At 37.6% G+C, this 18107-nt stretch overlaps 1 pseudogene; it reads right to left on the reverse strand.

The window, feature by feature from the left end:
• Positions 1-8178: 8178 nt before the first annotated feature.
• On the reverse strand, positions 8179-16682 carry LOC148852076 (ammonium transporter 1 member 1-like; annotated as a pseudogene).
• Between the last annotated feature and the right edge of the window lie 1425 nt (positions 16683-18107).

The following is an 18107-nucleotide window of genomic DNA, read 5'->3' on the forward strand; positions in this document are numbered from 1 at the left end:
AGAAGAGTTGCATGTATATAGATATGGGGATGAGAAGTTTCAAAAATGGATGATGGAACCCTCCTATTTCAAGAAGATAGTGAGATTTTCTTTGGTCCAATGTAAACAACTTCCTCCATTTGCTCTAATACATTCTCTCAAATATCTCAGTCTAGCGGGGCTGAGCGCTCTCCAGTTTGTTGTCGATACGACGACTGATACTGGCTCCAAAGAGAAATATGATAAGAATGATTTTTTTTTCCAGAATTAAAGCAACTCAGGCTCAGTGGGATGCCCAACTTAGAAGGATGGTCAAGTGATAAAGAGATGCTGGCGTTATCATTTTCTTGCCTTGCCAAGTTGACCATCAAAGACTGTCCAAGGTTAACAGCCATACCTCAGTGTCCATCCATAGAGGAAGTGACGTTGAATGGATGTGCATCAGAGATATTAAAAAGTATCACGGCGAGGAAGAATCCATCCTCCACTTCCTGCACCACTACACCACCCACTCTGAGATCCTTGATAATTAAAAGAATATTCAGGGACTCTAATGATCAATCTCCCCTGCAATCATTGGATCTAGAGACGATGGAAATGGAACAACTTGGTGCCCTTGAAGTGTTGCATATTTCCAACTTCCCAAATCTGGTTTCACTGTCGTTTGGTAATGGTAAGCAATATCTAACTACCCTTAAGGTGTTGAAGATTATTGAATGTTCATAGCTTGAAGAACTGAAGGGAATGCAAGGTCTAACAAACCTTCAAAAGTTAACCGTTGAGAAGGCTCCAAGATTGGTGTCTCTTTTTCTTCGGAGGTTAAGGTACCACAACAACAAGAAGCCACTCCACAAGAAGCTGCCGCTCTGAAATATCTATCAGTTAAAGAATGTCCTGCTTTGATGAATTTACTTGATTCTATGGGGAGTTTATCATGGCTTCGGGAACTCCACATTTTTGATTGCCCCAATTTGCAGTCTATTCCAGCAAATATTAATCACCTCCTTAGGCTACATATTTCCAAGTGTCCACAATTATGAAGAGAATGCAAGGAAAAAAATGGAGAGGATTGGCCTAAGATAAAGAATGTCACCAAGAAATATATATTCTATAGTCCAAGATTAGAGTAAAAGGCAATTGGACTTGATTAAGGATCCTACTTCCTTTCAAGGCCATCGTCTCCATGGCCGATTTACTCATTTTGAATATATTCTATAGTCCAAGATCAGAGTAAAAGGCAATTGGACTTGATTAAGGATCCTACTTCCTTTCAAGGCCATCGTCTCCATGGCCGATTTACTCATTTTGAATCCTTCTCAGGTTCGCTCCTTGTATCCTTGTTCTCTCTTTCTCTTTTGTTGGTATTACTTTGATTGTTTACATCGGAAACACAAGTGGGATCCTGACGTAGTGTGGAAGCAATAAAATCGGGCTGGCTATGCAAGCATCGGGCGAACACAAGCTTCTAGCGAAGCAAAAACAAAAAACTCTAGAAGAGAAAGAAAAGGTGGCAAAAATTGAAGTGTAAATCTGAAGTGTGTATTAACTTGGAAAGAGCAATATTTATAGTACATCTGGAAATTGTAAAAGAACTAGGAAAGAACAACTAAGATAGATATCAAAACATCTAATCTAGATAGGATCGAATTCTTCTTGATCTTGGTCTTGATAGGATCAAATTCTTTGGCTTGATCTTCACTGTCCGATCTCCATGCATGAATCTTGGAAGTCTTGGATTATCTTGAACTCTTGAAAATCTTGATGGATCTTGAATTCTTGAATTCTTGATGAATCTTGAATTCTTGAATTATCCTTTCTTGAACCTTACCCTTATCCTTATCCTATGAGCTGCCACCCATATGGTGAGATGGGCCTCCATCATTTTCCCCCACTTGGAAAGAACTCGACCCCGAGTCGTGACTAGTATATGCAAGTGTCATCTCTGGTAGGTAGAGATGAAGGTCGACAACATTGAACGTCTTAGAGATACCCATATGATCTGGTACGTTCATGACATAGGCATTGTCGTTGATTTTCTTCACGATCTTGTATGGACCGTACTTCCGAGGCTGCAACTTGTTGTATTTTCCCATTGGAATCCTTTCCTTCCTTAAAAATACCATAAATTCATCGCCGACGTCAAATACTTGGTGTCGACGATGCTTGTTTGCTGTCAACTTTTACTTGGCATTGGTTTGTTCGAGCTTCTGCTTCATGAATTCTTGGACGGATTAGATCTGGTCCGTCATCTGCTCTGTGGAGGTACTAACACCGGGTACTCTGGGTAGCTTCACTAAGTCCAGTACATGATTTGGAACCTTCATGTAAGCAATGGAGAATGGAGATCTACCTATAGAGCTATGTACTGCATTATTATAGGTGAACTCAGTCTGTGCAATGGCGAAGTCCCATTGTTTCGGTCTCTCCTGACATATATTGCGAATCAAATTACCAAGGGTCCGGTTTACCACCTCTGTTTGTCCGTCCGTCTACGGATGGGTTGTGTTGCTGAAATTTAGTGATGAGTCAAATAACCTCCATAGGGTCATGCAGAAGTGACTTAAGAACCTTGTTGCTGATGCATCTGCTGTTTTCTTGCATGGAAGGAAGTGAGCCATCTTAGAGAACCTGTTAACCACCACGAAGACAAAATCCATGTTCCTTTGGGTTTTTGGCAAGCCTAGCACAAAATCCATGGACAAGTCTTCCCAAATAGCAGTAGGAATGAGTAGAGGCATGTAGAGACTAGTATTTTGAGTTTGTCCTTTAGTTGTCTGACAAATATAGCATCTACTCACAATAGTGGACACATCCCTTCTTAATTTCAACCAGTAGTAATGCCCCTCGACTGCCTCTATTGTCTTGTCCCTTCCTAGGTGCCCTGCTAATCCACCCCCATGCAGATCCCTAATAATCTTTTCGTGGAGGGAGGTGCAAGGGATGAACAACTGTTCCCCCTTCATAAGGAATTCATCATAAATGTAAAAATCTTTTGCTGACTGTCGATTCACGCACTTCTCCCATACCTGTTGGAAGTCCTCATCCTGGGCGTATAGGTCTTTTAGGCATTCAAAACCCACAATCTCAATACTGAGGGTCTTGATGAGAGTTACACGTCTGCTAAGGGCGTTGGCCACTTTATTTTGTTGTCTAGCCTTATACACAATTTTGTAGGGGAATTTGTCAAGGAAAACAGACCATCTTGCATGCAGATCACTTCTTAACTGTTTCTACCCACTAAGATACTTGAGGGCATAGTGGTCAATGTAAAGAACAAATTCTTTTGCAATTAAATAGTGTTCCCATGTTTTCAAGGCTCTCACCACAGTATAGAACTCTTTGTCATAAGTGGACAACTTTCTCCTAGATTCACACAACTTTTCACTGAAGAAAATAATGGGCCTCTTTTCTTGGGAATACAACTCCTATGCCAACTCCACTAGCATCACATTCAACTTCAAATAATTTATCAGAATCGGGTAAAGCAAGGATAGGGGCACTACATAACTTTTCTTTTATGAGAGCAAGACTTTGCTCTTGTTCTTCCCCCCATTGAAATTTTCCCTTTTTCAAACATTCAGTGATGGGAGCTACAATACTGCTAAAATGTTTAATAAATTGCCTGTAGAAAGTTGCTAACCCATGAAAGCGCTTTACATCTGTGACATTTGATGGGGTCGGCCACTCCCTAATGGCTTCCACCTTTTCTTCATCTACTTTAATTCCTTTCTTACTCATAATGAATCTTAGATTATCACTCATAAAAGTGCATTTCTTCAAATTAGCATATAATTTATTTTCCCTTAATATTTCTAGGAGTTCCCTAATATGTCCAATATGCTCAGTGATAGATTTGTTGTAAATTAAAATATCATCAAAATATACCACAACAAATTTACTAGTAAAGGGACGTAGTACCTGGTTCATTAGCCTCATGAAAGTGTTAGGTGCGTTGGTTAGTCCAAAGGGCATGACTAACCATTCGAACATGCCATCTCTAGTCTTGAAGGCTATCTTCCATTCATCTCTAGGGCGGATTCTAATCTGATGGTAGCCACTCCTGAGATCGATCTTTGAGAAAACTACGACTCCATTAAGCTGATCTAGCATGCCGTCTAACTTAGGAATGGGGAATTTGTAGCCAATAGTAATTTTATTAATGGCCCTACTGCCGACGCACATTCTCCAACTGCCATCCTTCTTGGGTGTTAGCAAAGCTGGTACTACACAAGGACTCATACTGACTTGAATGTGTCCCTTTTTCAACAATTCTTTTACCTTTTCCTGTAAAATTTCATTCTCCTTAGGACTCATTCTGTAATGTGGGAGGTTAGGTAGACTAGCACCTGGAACAAAGTCAATATGATGCTGTATATCTCTCATTGGAGGGAGTTCATTTGGTAATTCATCTAGAACTACATCATGGAATTCATCAAGTAGTCCCTACAACACTTCCATTGAAATTTTATTTTCCTCTAAGGTCTTATTCATATTCTCTCCATTTACTATTAACGAATATACCTCATTAGTATCCTTACATTCTTTTACAAATTCAGCATGATGATGGGTAATAGTAAAGATTTTTTTTTTCATTTGCTTTTGGGGCCTTAGGAACACTCTTTTTAGCCATGGGTAACAAAGTGTAGCGTATACCCTCTTTTTCAAGTTGGTAGGTATTCTTCCTACCCATGTGCCTTGCATCTGTATCAAATTGCCAATGCCTACCTAACAAAACGTGACAAGCATCCATGTCTACAATATCACAATATACTTCATCATTATACTTACCAATAGAAAATGGTACATTGTAGCGCTCCTCCACCCGTATGCCGTCTCCTTCCTTAATCCACCCAATTGTGTATGGGTTTGGATTTTTTCAGGAAGTAGTTGCAACTTTTGTATTACATCCCTACAAATAATATTTTTTTGACTGCCACTATCAATAATTAAATCAAATAATTTACCCTTGACAGTACATCTGGTACGGAACAATCTATGCCTTTGAAAGGTATCTTTATTTTTTTGGGACAACATTAATTTCCTCACAACACAAGTATACTCTTCATGTTCATATGGACCCTCTTCATCTTCCCCATCAGGTCCACAGTATACTTTCTCCTCCACATCTTATTCCTCCTCCCTTTCCACCATATTAACTGCCTTCCTTCTGGGATAGTCACTGGACCTATGTCCAACCTCATTACATTTAAAGCATTTAAAAGGAGCAGGCTTTGCATAGTGATTACTGGAGTTGATTTGTTCCTGTCGACAGTTGCTGGTCTGTTGTCGCTCCCGCTGTACCGACGATAATTATCACTATGAGCCTTTTCTTGGAACATTATTTCTGCTTTCAAGGCTAGGTTCCTTGCTTCCTACACACTAAGAACCATATTGGAATATCAATTCTGCTTTCAAGGCTAGGTTCCTTGCTTCCTGCACACTAAGAACCATCTGTACACCAATTTTATCTCTGATAGACGATCTCAAACCACTCAGATAACGGGCTGCCTGCTGGTTATCACTTTCAGATAATTGATTTCTTTAAGCTAATCTTAAAAAATTCAGATGTATATTCATTTACACTACAGGAACCCTACGCACACCGTTGGTATGATTCAAACATGTATTGTTCATAATCTGGGGGTAAAAATCTACCTTTGATTAACTGTTTCATGCACCTTCAGGTTCGAACAGGACCCCTTCATTCTCTGATCCGAGTCTCTCTCATGCGTTCCCACCAAACGGATGCATCTCCTTTTAGTCGGAAGGCTACTAGTTTGACTCTCCGTTCTTCTAGGATTTCCATATACTCGAAGAAATGATCGACTTCTGTGATCCAATTTAGAAGTCCTTCTATGCCAAGATCCTCACTAAAAGTAGGAATATCTACCTTGAATTTAAATTCATTATTATTCTAACTCATCATCACTGTCATCGTTAAGAACTGGACGTTGGGATGTAGTGTTGATGGGTGGTCTGTCGTGGTCGTCTCCTTCAATTGGATGTGGATTTTCCTGGTTCTGTGGAACAACCTCCCGTAACAAGGTTCGCAGTTGTTCAGCCATCTTTGCCAATTGCTGTTCGATGTTACATGTGGCCGTGTGCTGCTCTTCGATTGCTCTGTAAACAGCTAGGAACCCCTGATCTCCGTCACGGGGTGGGTTGCGATTGCTACTGTCTTGGTTAGACATCTGAGTGGGCGAACTCCCTACTCTTATACCACCTGACGCAGCGTGGAAGCAATAAAACCGGACTGGCTATGCAAGTACAGGGCGAACACAAGCTTCTAGCGAAGCGAAAACGAAAAACTCTAGAAGAGAGAGAAAATGTGGCGAAAATTTGAAGTGTAAATCTGAAGTGTGTATTAACTTGGAAAGAGCAACATTTATAGTACATCTGGAAATTGTAGAAGAACTAGGAAAGAACAACTAAGATAGATATCAAAACATCTAATCTGGATAGGATCGAATTCTTCTTGATCTTGGTCTTGATAGGATCGAATTCTTTGGCTTGATCTTCACCGTCCGGTCTCCATGCATGAATCTTGAAAGTCTTGGATTATCTTGAACTCTTGGAAATCTTGATAGATCTTGAATTCTTGATGAGTTTTGAATTCTTGAATTATCCTTTCTTGAACCTTACCCTTACCCTTATCCTTATCCTATGAGCTGCCGCCCATATGGTGAGATGGGCCTCCATCAGATCCATATGTTGTTGGATTATTTCTTGCAGATAAACATAATTGGTTCCCAAATTAAATAGAAACGCAGAAGCATGTTTTCCGTTATATGTGTTTTCTTTTTCATTTAAACTAAAGAAAGTAGCTAGTAACGTGTTTTGCTTTATATATAACCTCCATAAACAGCAGATGTTGTGTGTAGCCTCCATAAGCCTCTATGCAGTCTACAGCTCTTTATTCACTGGCCGTCTAGCATTCTTAAATAGCCATCGTCTCGGACGTCTTACCGTTTCTGGCCGTGCACCATACAGCCTTCAGCTAACCATCCACAACCATTTAGCTTCCACAAGTCACTGAATTGTATAGAAGTAATATTCCTACATCTCAAAATGAAATTACACATAGGAGTTTCTGATTATCTATTGTGTCCTTCAGGTGTCTTCCATGGAAGCTATACATCCCCCACTAAGACTACCAACGTATATACGGGGTTCTATATTCATTCTTAAGAAGTGGCATCATAATAGATAGAAAGCAAAAAGTAAGTAATAACTCTTTATCTTGGTACTTGCTTTTATATACAGTAATTTTAAATCATTATTCATTTTTCTGAACAAATTAGGTGGAATTAACTCTTTATCATGTTGAAGTTTGGATAATTTGGATCTTTCGATGGATTTGACCTTCTCGTATATTTTCCAAAGAATTTTATGTAGTCTATTAGTTTATGAATTAGTTGCTTTGAATTCCATGTACTATCAACGATATTTGATTGGTGCTGCTTAAAATATTCTGTTGATTTAGAAAGAAAGAAACATGGTTATTTCATGATATCCTTAATCCTCATGCTTATTCTTTTCTATTGGCCTTGCACAGGGAAAAGCTAGACTCATCAATGATATTGAAGCAAAAGTTGTCGACATGTTCAAGGTCACAATTTCGTAATGTCGATAGATGGATCGAAGCTGTGTTTTTTCTTTCTTTATTTTTGGTTTTTGGTTTTCGGGTCTGGGTTCATATGGTGTTTTGATTCAAGATAGAAGTGGTTACCCGCTAGTTATGCTGCTTCAGTTCAGGTTTCATTTTCCATCTAGGTAGAGGCTGAAGCAATCAAATAAGGATCTTGTTTTGAATAAGAGGCTTGTAAGGAGATGATAGATTGCTCTTCTAAGGTCATTTTGTTATTGGTGTTTGGTTTAAAGTATTGTGTTTTTGCTTCTGTAAAAGACTCAGGTATTCTTACTGCTCATGAGGATGAGGTGATGACAAAGAAGGGTGGTGGGGAGTGGTTTGGTTGGTAGCTTCTCTTTGGCTTCTTCATTTCATTCAAAATGATATAAACACTGTGGCAGTTAAGGCGAGAGCCAGTGAGGATATGTCCTCCACTGGATGGCTTTTGTTTGTTGGTCTTGTGTTTTGAAGCTTTGTGAGTTTTTGTGTGTGGTCCTTATTGTGTTTTTCCATTACTTCTGTTTGGCTTTAATGGAAATTTTCTTTACCTAAAGACAATAACAAGTATGTCTCATACAAAACAATTATATATACGGAAAAAGACTTAAACGTACCCTATGTTTCTAAAAAGCGACTTAAAACATACGCTGAGTTTCTTTTTTCTTGGGTTCGGCTTCGGTACAGACACCCCCTGTCAGGGCCCCGTTCGCGCATTTAAAGGACGCGCCACGCGTCATAAGCATGCGAGATGCTTCACGCTGTTAGTTAAGCCATCTCTCCTCTCCTCTCCTCTCCCTTGAGTGTCGCAGACGAGACATCTCTTTTCCCTCTCTCTCTCCCTCTCCACCCGACGGCGATTTAACAATCATCACCGCCGGCGGCAAATAACCATCACCGCCGGCGAGATCAACCTAAGCTAGTCAAGTCCTGGCACTAACAAGGGGTGAGTGAGGCGATATCAAGTGTGGTGACATGACCACCTCTTCAAATCTCCGAAATGATAAGCTTAATGGGAGGTTAATTTTTAGCCAACTCTTGTTCTTTACAGGCACATCAGCTTTCATAAGTTCTGAATTCTACTTAGAGCCACTTCCATAGTTTTACTGTCCATTCCAAAACATGTATCACAATTTATGAAATGGGTGAAGACAGTACGCGAAGCCGACGGCAGTGAGATCACAGAGTTTGTGATTCACTTCGATTGGTTATAGGAGTTCAGACTGGCATCAGTGTGATCACACAATTGGTGATGCACTCTGAGTGGTGCTGGGAGTAGTGCTACGGGCTCTATTCTTCTCAGCATGAACCCTGCCGGCTTCTGTGACGGATCATCGTCGTGGTAGATGTATGCGAAGCCGCCGTGCCGGGTCAAATCCATTCCGGCCATCTCATCTTCACCAGATATCCTCAGCAAATTCAATCTATATAGCGCATAGGACAGAGGAGCCACGGTGGCACTGACCCACCCAATGATCACCAAAATCTGAATAAATGTGAGCTTCTAGGAGCTTTCCACCTCCGCCCATGAACAATCCATATGGCATCCCCGCTGTGTAGACCTCCTCGACATATGCCTTCCTTGCAAACAAGGACGTGAATATAATCCCCCAAGCTTCACAGCCACCGTACAACTGCGCCGCCTCAAGTGGGTCGTCGTATTTGTACTTCTCGGTGAATCTGTTGCATCCAATCTAGACCCAAGCGGCGACGAACCCGCAAATGATAGCAGCCCACGGCTCCACCACTGAGCAGCCGGCGGTGATGGCCGCGAACCCACCAAGCAACCCGTTGCAGACGTCGGTGATGGCCGCGAACCCACCAAGCAACCCGTTGCAGACGTCGGTAACGTTCCAGTGTCCCACAAGCAACCTCTTCCCGAACAAAGTGATTAGAACAGCTGTGCAACCAGCCAAGGTCGTAGTTATTGCCGTCTGGCCAATGGCGCTCCACTGTCCATGGTAATTTCCTGTCGTATAGGGCTTCAATATGATCCCAAAGGAACCTGGATTAAATCCATACCAACCGAACCACAGCAGGAAGGTACCCAGCACGACCAACGACGCGCTGTGCCCACGCAAAGCCATAGATCGACTGGCGTGATCGAACTGTCCAATTCTAGGACCCTCGATGAGGGCACCCCACAGTCCAGCAATACCTCCCAACAAGCGAACGACTTCCAATCCAGCGAAATCGATGACCAGTCCTAAAGGCACTGCCCCAACCGTCGGGGGACCAGAACCAGTGAGAGACAATCGGGTAGACAAAACCCGTCAAGAAGGATGAGTAAATAAGGTAAGCGGCGAACTGGGTTCGCTCCGCTATCGACCCACTGGTGATCCCAACAGCGGCGATGGCGAAAGTCCACTGATACAAGTTGCTGTAGTCGAGGGGAACGCGTTCAGACCACTGGTGATCCCTGCAGCACAAGTGTACTATAAAATTAATGACGTACGTACGACAAACTAACAGAGATGGAAATCGTTTTGCTAAACTAACGGCGTGAAGCATCCTCGCATGCTTCAGCCGTTTACACGATTTGGAGGACGCGTGGCACATACGGTGCCCTAACTGAGGGTGCCTGTACCGGAGCTGCGTGGACTTAAAAAACCTTGTGGACGTTAAGTTTGACAAAATCAATTGAAAGACTCATTTTTCCCTTCATTATTCTACAAAATTTCAAATAATATTACACAAAACCAAAAAAGAAAAACAAATGAGAATTAGGTGGTGTTCGGCACCGTGTTCGTCTCATAGATGGGACTGGTTTCTATACTTTATTTTTGATCTCATATTTTATTCTTCTTGAAGGGCTAAAATCTTATTGCTTGTTTTACATTTTAATATTTTTGTTGATAAAATATTAATTATTTTATTTATTTTTTTTAAATTTTAATGTTTTTATCAATAAAATAATATTTAAAATATTTAAAATATAATTTTTAAAATTTTAATTATTTTACTATTGTTTTTATATAAAATTAATATTTATTGGTTGATATTAATTCATTGATGCACTTTTCAATATATTTATTATATAAAATACAAAAATTAAATATTTATGATTAACTATGTAGATCAAGGTTTTTGAACCACCGTTATTTGGACAATTGAATCGTTTGACCTCGGAACCGTCTAGGCAAGCGGTTCTATTTTACCCCAAACCCGGTTTTTGGCCAAAAACCATTGAAAAAATCAACTTGTCGACCCGAGCGATCAAACCATAAACCCATTGACTCGTTCAATGGTTTTGACCTATTTATTTATTTTTTTAATTTGTTTGTCAAAACGGGCTATCTGTTCGAACTGGACGATTAGACCGTCGACCCAGAAACCGGTGGCTAGAACGGTTCCGTTTCCAGGTCATTTTTTAAAACGTTGGTGTAGATCATTCATAAATGTATTTGAGATACATGAAATCAAAAAGTGTAGTGTGGAATGGTCCACACCACGCCTACAAAACGTCACTGTGGGTGTGGACTGGTCCAATCCACACAATTTGTCCATATTTCAGAACAATTGTAGACTGTGGTATGGTGTGGATTAATCATTGCCACAATGTGTGGTGTGGACCAGTCCACACTCACCAATTTCTCATCCACACAACAAAACACCCCCTTAATCAATTGAATATCAATCACTATCAATTTCGTGACAAAAGTATTTTGGGGATTATGTGATTAACCAAATCAAATTGATGAAGAAGCATCATTATTTATTCACCTTGCTAATGGTGAAAAGTAGTATCTTGACATTATAACCATGCCCAAATCAAACAACAGAAACAAAATTGTAGAATAAAAGATAGCAAATGCCCAAACAATGAAAAAAAAAAGGAAGAAAATGGCAGTTTTTCACCATGGAGAATGAGAATGTGTTATAATAAGCATGCATGTTTTACCAACAGAACTCGATCATTCGAATAGGAGAAAATACCGCTACAGATTTTCTTCCGACAATGAAGACAACTTACTCACAATGCCAAGATCGTTTCTTTCTTCTGCGTTTTCATGCTATAATCTCCACAACAACAAAACTAAAAGAAAACCTCATTCTTCAATTGAACCTTACCAAATTTCGAATAGGTAATTTTGTCATTTGTGAACTGAATGTTTTAGACCTGTAAAAGTAAAACCCCTTTCATATCTTGTAATGTAAAACATTTTGTAACAAAGAACATGCAACAAGTCAAGAACAGAGAAAAACCCAAAACCGTAAGCTGGTTTTTCATCTTCTTTTCTTCATTTTATCTTCAACTTTTCCTCCATATATTTTTTTACTTCCTTTAATTTTTACCACCACACTTCCATTGCTTCAAAAATTTTTTGGTATTAGAGCAAAAGATTCATCCAACCATTCAGATCTAAAACTAAAACCCTTCATGGCATCAAGTTCCAACAACTCTACTTTAGTTCCTTTTCAAAGATTTCCACTTCCCATTTTTTACGGAGAAAACTATAATTATTGAATTATACAAATGAAAACATTTTTTCATCTCCAAAGAGATTTGGGAGTTGGTAAATGAAGGATATGAAGAACAAAAAAACTGGGTAACTTGCATCATGGACTAAAGACAAATAGAATGAATACAAAGAAAATAGGAAAGATGATGCTAAAGCCCTGTACTATATTCAACAGGCAGTAAGCAAAACAATCTTTCTAAGAATCATGGCTGCCAAAACCTCAAAGGAAGCATGGGATATTCCCAAAAAGGAATTTTAGGGCACTGAAAATGTAATATCCATAAAGCTTCAAACTCTTTGGAGAGATTTTGATAACCTTATAATGAAGGAAAATTAATTTGATCAAGAGTTTTTTTTTTGTTGGTATTGAAGAGTCAAAAGATTTGACTAAACTATCTATGCATGAGTTAATGAGCTCACTTGAAATTCATAAAGATAGAATGGAAAAATTTATAGCTTTTTCATTAGTGCAAGCTTTTCAGTCCAAATTCACCATCACAAAAAAAAAAAAAAAGGAAAAAAAGAATGAATTAACGAAAAAAAAAGAGTGATGGTGAAATAGAATGAAGATGTTAATTCTTTGAATAGTGGTTGTAGTAACCACATGATGGGAAATAAATAATGTGTTCTTGAGTTCAATGAAGATGTTAATTCTTTGAATAGTGGTTGTAGTAACCACATGATGGGAAATAAATAATGTGTTCTTGAGTTCAATGAAGATGTTAATTCTTTGAATAGTGGTTGTAGTAACCACATGATGGGAAATAAATAATGTGTTCTTGAGTTCAATGAAGATGTTAATTCTTAAGTGAAACTTGGAGATGTAAAATTCTTAATTGTTGATGAAAAGGGTGTTGTTGTAGTCCGGATTAAGCAAGGTAATTTTAAACTTATTTTTAATGCTTTTGGTTTGATTCAAAATTTTCTGTGTTGGATAGCTTATTCTAAAAGGTTATAATGTGCACTTTGGTATTGATGAATGTGTAAGATCAAATCATTGGTAGAGAAAAATGGTAGCAAACAAAGTGTTTCCATTAACCATGTCCTATATTGTTAACTATGAGCTAAAAAGTGAGAAGATGAATGAATCCATGTTGTGGCACCTAAGATATGGACACTTGCATTTCAAAAGTCTTTCATTGTTAAACAACAACAATGTTGTGATTGGACTTACTCAAATTGATAGAGAACATAAAGTATGTGAGAATCGTATCTATGGTAATTTAAAAGCACCATTGGAGCTGGTTCACGCTAACATTTGTTGTCCCATGAAGACACATTTGTTCAATAACAAGACGTACTTCATTTTCTTTGTTGATAATTTTACTAGAATGATATGGGTATTTTTTTTTAAATGCAAAGTTATAAGTATTGTCTACTTTTATTCAATTCAAAGCATTTTTGAAAAATAAGGCATCAAAAGAGAATCAACAATAAGACATACACCACAACAAAATGGGGTAATTAAAAGAAAAATTGAACCATTGTACAAATGGCACAAAGCATGATGCAAAGTACAAACCTTACTAAAAATTTATGGGGTAAAGTAGTTCATACTGCTGTCCACATATTAAATTGCTCTCTCACCAAAGCTGTGCAAAACAAAATTACTTTTAAATCATGGCACAAAAGAAGCCTGTTGTTAGCCCATTCAAAGTGTTTTAGTTTGATGTCAAATCATCCTTCATAAATGGAGATTTAGAAGATGAAGTCTATGTTGAGTAAGCAGAAGCATATGTAATAGAAGGAAAAGATAATAAGGTTTATAAGCTTCAAAAAGCTTTGTATGGATTAAAAGTAAGCACTACGGGCATAGAATACAAAGATTAATAAATAGTTCAATAAGAATGATTTTGAATAAAGTTCAAATGAGCCATCACTCTATGTCAAGAAGGAATGTATGCATGATTTTATTCTTGTTTGTCTTTATATTGATAATTTGATTTATACAACTAATAACCCCAAATTGTTGAATGAATTCAAATTAGCAATGACCAAAGAATGTAAGATGACTGATTCCAAAGAATGTAAGATGACTGATTTGTGGTTAATGAGACACTTTCTTGGGATTCAAGTGAAGCAAAGAAAATGTGAATTTTTTATGTCTCAAAAAAAATATGTTTATGATTTGCTAAAAAGATTTCATATGTCAACTTGTAAACCCCTAGCTACTCCTATGGCTATTAATGAAAAGTTGTCAAAGGAAGATGGAACTAAATTGGTAAATGCATCAATCTATAGAATCCTTGTTGGTTTATTGATTTATCTCACCAATACAAGGCTAGATATTGTGCTTGTTGTGAGCATTGTTTTAAGATACATGAACAAGCCAAGTAAAATTCATTTTAGGGTAGCAAAGAGAATACTTAGATATGTAAAAGGAACTAAGACTTTGGGATGAAATATGAAAGTGGGCCGGTTACATAGATGATAAAAGAAAGCACAACTGATATGTTTTTTCCTTGGAAAGTACAATGGTTTCTTGTCATCCAAGAGGCAAAATATTGTGGCATTCTCTTAAACTGAAGCCTCAAAGACCTGGAACTTTTTAAGACCATGGTCAAAGCCTCAAAGGCCTGGAACTTGAGCCGCCAACTCTGTATTAGCCCTGTTTGGACATATATTTTGAGCTTGGAGTCTAGGCCCAACAAGATCCAGGATTCAGCTACAGCTCCTAACATAAGTGCTAAGCTAGGCCCGGGCCCAGCCCATAATCACCCCTACCAGCTGAGCTGACAGCCATTTAGAACATTCCACTATGTTGTTTTTGGCATTTGTGATTGGAGAAGCCCCATGCTAGCATTCGGTCTCTGATTGCTGAAAGCCTAGCATTGTAACAATTTTGTGATTAGTTACAAGCTTATTAATTCCAATATTGCGACGCATAAGGCAGTCAAATTTTGTTAATTCAACTAGTTTGCTTTTTCCCTTTAAAGATGTATCAGATTTATGGTGTACTTTATTTTCTTGCCAAGCAAAAGAGTATTCTTTCATTGTCGAGTTCAGATCAGCATCCCACAAGATGGCACCCTAAAACGTCTTAGAGCACAGTCATGTATTAAAAATATCTTTACCGATGATAATACAAGAAATGATAAAATATCATAAAAGATATTTAAAATATACGGCGAGGATGTATTGTGGGATGTTATTGAGGGCTGATGTGAATTCTTTATTGTCAAATGTCAAATGGAACACGCAACCATCTAGCTTATGAATCGTCACAGGTACGACGTACAATGTGAAAGATGTCTCATTCGAAAAAGCTTAGCTTCTTATTCTTTTATACAACTAGATTTGGTTGATGGATAAGCTAATTCTCAATGTATGTTGGAGGCTGTTTTGGATGATTTAGAGTGCAACTTCACAAAAAATGCACAACATGAAAGTGATCTTACTTTGTTTAATTTCTTATCAAAAAGAGATTCGTTTTTTCACAAATGAAATTCTTTGGCAGTAGCTTTTGAATTGTATAACTACATGGAGAATAATATCATTGAAATTAAATTTAATTTTTATGACATGCACTAGGGCTATTCATGAGTCGGGTTAGGTCGGTTTATTGGCATTTTTTCAACCGACCCGACCTGGTCGGTTTACCTTGAAATGAAACCGAAACCAACTTAGTACTAAGTAAAACCGATCTAGTCGGTTTGAATCGGTTTGGGTCGATTTTGTGAATGATTCTTTCGGTGTAAACAGTAAAGGATTCAAGTCTAACAAAGCAAAGGCTGAATGCCTGAAAATTAAAAATGCTTTGATAGATTAAAACTAATATTTATATATCAGAAATTTTATATATAATATGTATATTTCTGAAGTAAAACTGAAATATATATATCCACAAATATATATTAAAACTGAAATATATATAGTAAAACTGAAATGTATCAGACATATATATATATATATATATAAGCCGGTTCGAGTCGATTCGGTTTCGATCGAACTATCGGTTTATGTTTTTTTGTAACCCAAAATCGACCAATACCGAAGAAAAACTGACCAACTCAGATTGGATCAGACCGGATTGATCAATTTGGTCGATTTAGATCTTGTTATTAACATATCCTTTTTATATGGTATAGATAACTTGATTTGCTTGAAGGATATATATATTCATGTAGTTAGGAGGCTTTTTTGGATGGGTTAACTAGAGTGGAACTTCATAAAAATGCACAATACGAAAGTGCTTGTTCCTTTGTTTTTCTTGTCAGGAGGAGATTTTTTGTCAAATGAAATTGCTTAGCCAATTCCGTTATGAATTGTGTTAAGTACAAGGAGAACAATCTCTCATTCAATAAGGATTCTTATTCTTTTATACAAATAGAGTTGCTTGAAGGATAAGTTAATTCTCAGGTTTTTTTGGACGGATTAGAGTGGAGATTCACAAAAATTGTACAACTTAAATATTCTAATATTCCTCTGTTTTCTTACCAAAATGACATTCTTATTCCTTTACACTTTCTTTTCTCTGTACTTATCTATATATATTCACAAGCTGGTTACCCAATTAGTAGCAATAACTGGGTGAGTAAATCGTAAACATCGTATTGTCATCAGTACTTACCTTTACATCCTTCCCGCCAAAATTTCACCCATGCTCCGTTCATTTCAACACAAGGTGGTTGATCCAAATTTAAGCAGCAGCTGCGAACTGCAAGGGAACGTCATAAGGGTATGTACTCCATAAATCGACCCTGTACCTTCACTTCGGTTTCATTTCGCAGTCATAGTTTTAATTGAAGTATCTCTAACCCTGGTCATTGGGCGTTAGGTGTTGTTTGGCAAGTCTTTTTAGGAAGATTTTTTGACAGTTTAGATGGCCAAAAAATGTAAAAAGCTTTTGGGGTCTTTTTTTTAAAGATTTACTGTTTATTAAATATCATAGTCTACTATGATCAATAAAGCTGTTAATGAAAGATTTTAGGAGAAGAAAGATAGGAAGTTTCATTTGAAACTTTCATATTTTTTGTTATTTTGGGTTTTCATTACCAAATAGAGAAAAGACCAAGTTTTAATCTTCCAAATTTTGAAAATTTTGACGGTCATACAAAAATACTTGCCAAATGCCCTCTTACCATACTGACTTTACCAACCAAGTCAGCTTTAAGTTAAATTGTTGTTCCATTTGTTCTTTTACCCCAATTTCTCGTTCCTGTTGTCCTGCTTTTGTTCTTCTCTAAAGCTATATTTGGTTTGAAGGAAAAGGAAGAGAAAGGAAGGGAAGAGTAGGGAAATCTATACAAGGTTTATAAAGATTTCCCTCCTTTCCCTACATTTTCCTTCAAACCAAACAGAGCCTAAAGAAACTCAAAAAGACAAAAAAAAAAAAAAAAAAAAAGATTAAACACCTATAATTTTTTTAGGTTGTTCCCACTTCTCAGTCCTCCAAATTAGATATGGATGTATTGACAATTGTGACCAACTTGATTGGGTCGTTGATGGAAGTCAGAAAGTGGATATTTTACCCTGTTGGGAGACAGATCGGTTATTGCATTCATTACAAAGATAATATCCGAAATCTTGAAAAACAAATGGAATACTTAATGGCGAAAAAGAGGGATATACAAAAATTTGTGGATGCAGCAAGTATGAGAGGAGATGGGATCCAAAGAAAAGTGGAAAGATGGAGGACAAGTGTAGATGCGATTCAAGTAGAAGTGCAAAAGTGTTTTGCTGATAATGAATTTACACAGACTAATGGAAAATGTTTCATCGGATGTTGTCCTGCTCGCTATAATCTGGGTAAAAGAGCTGCAAAGAAGTTAAAAGAGGTTGATAAACTTTTAATGAAAGCACCATCATCTGACAGTTTGTATTACTCCACTCCCTTCTGATCTGAATGGATCACTCATGAAAACTGAGATTCCTATAAATTGTAGCTTGCGACAAGTTAAATCTTGTCCTCCATTAAATCTTGATAAGATTAGGTTGGATGAAAATAATAATTTGATAATTGAGGAAGGGTTGAGAAAAGTGAATCTTAGTTATTCAATTTAAGAAGAATTAAATTGCATGGTTATCTTAATTCAAAA

The sequence above is a fragment of the Nelumbo lutea genome, chromosome 5 (assembly GCF_056320005.1).
Source record: "Nelumbo lutea isolate HS-2025 chromosome 5, American lotus-T2T, whole genome shotgun sequence".
NCBI classification, from domain to species: domain Eukaryota; kingdom Viridiplantae; phylum Streptophyta; class Magnoliopsida; order Proteales; family Nelumbonaceae; genus Nelumbo; species Nelumbo lutea.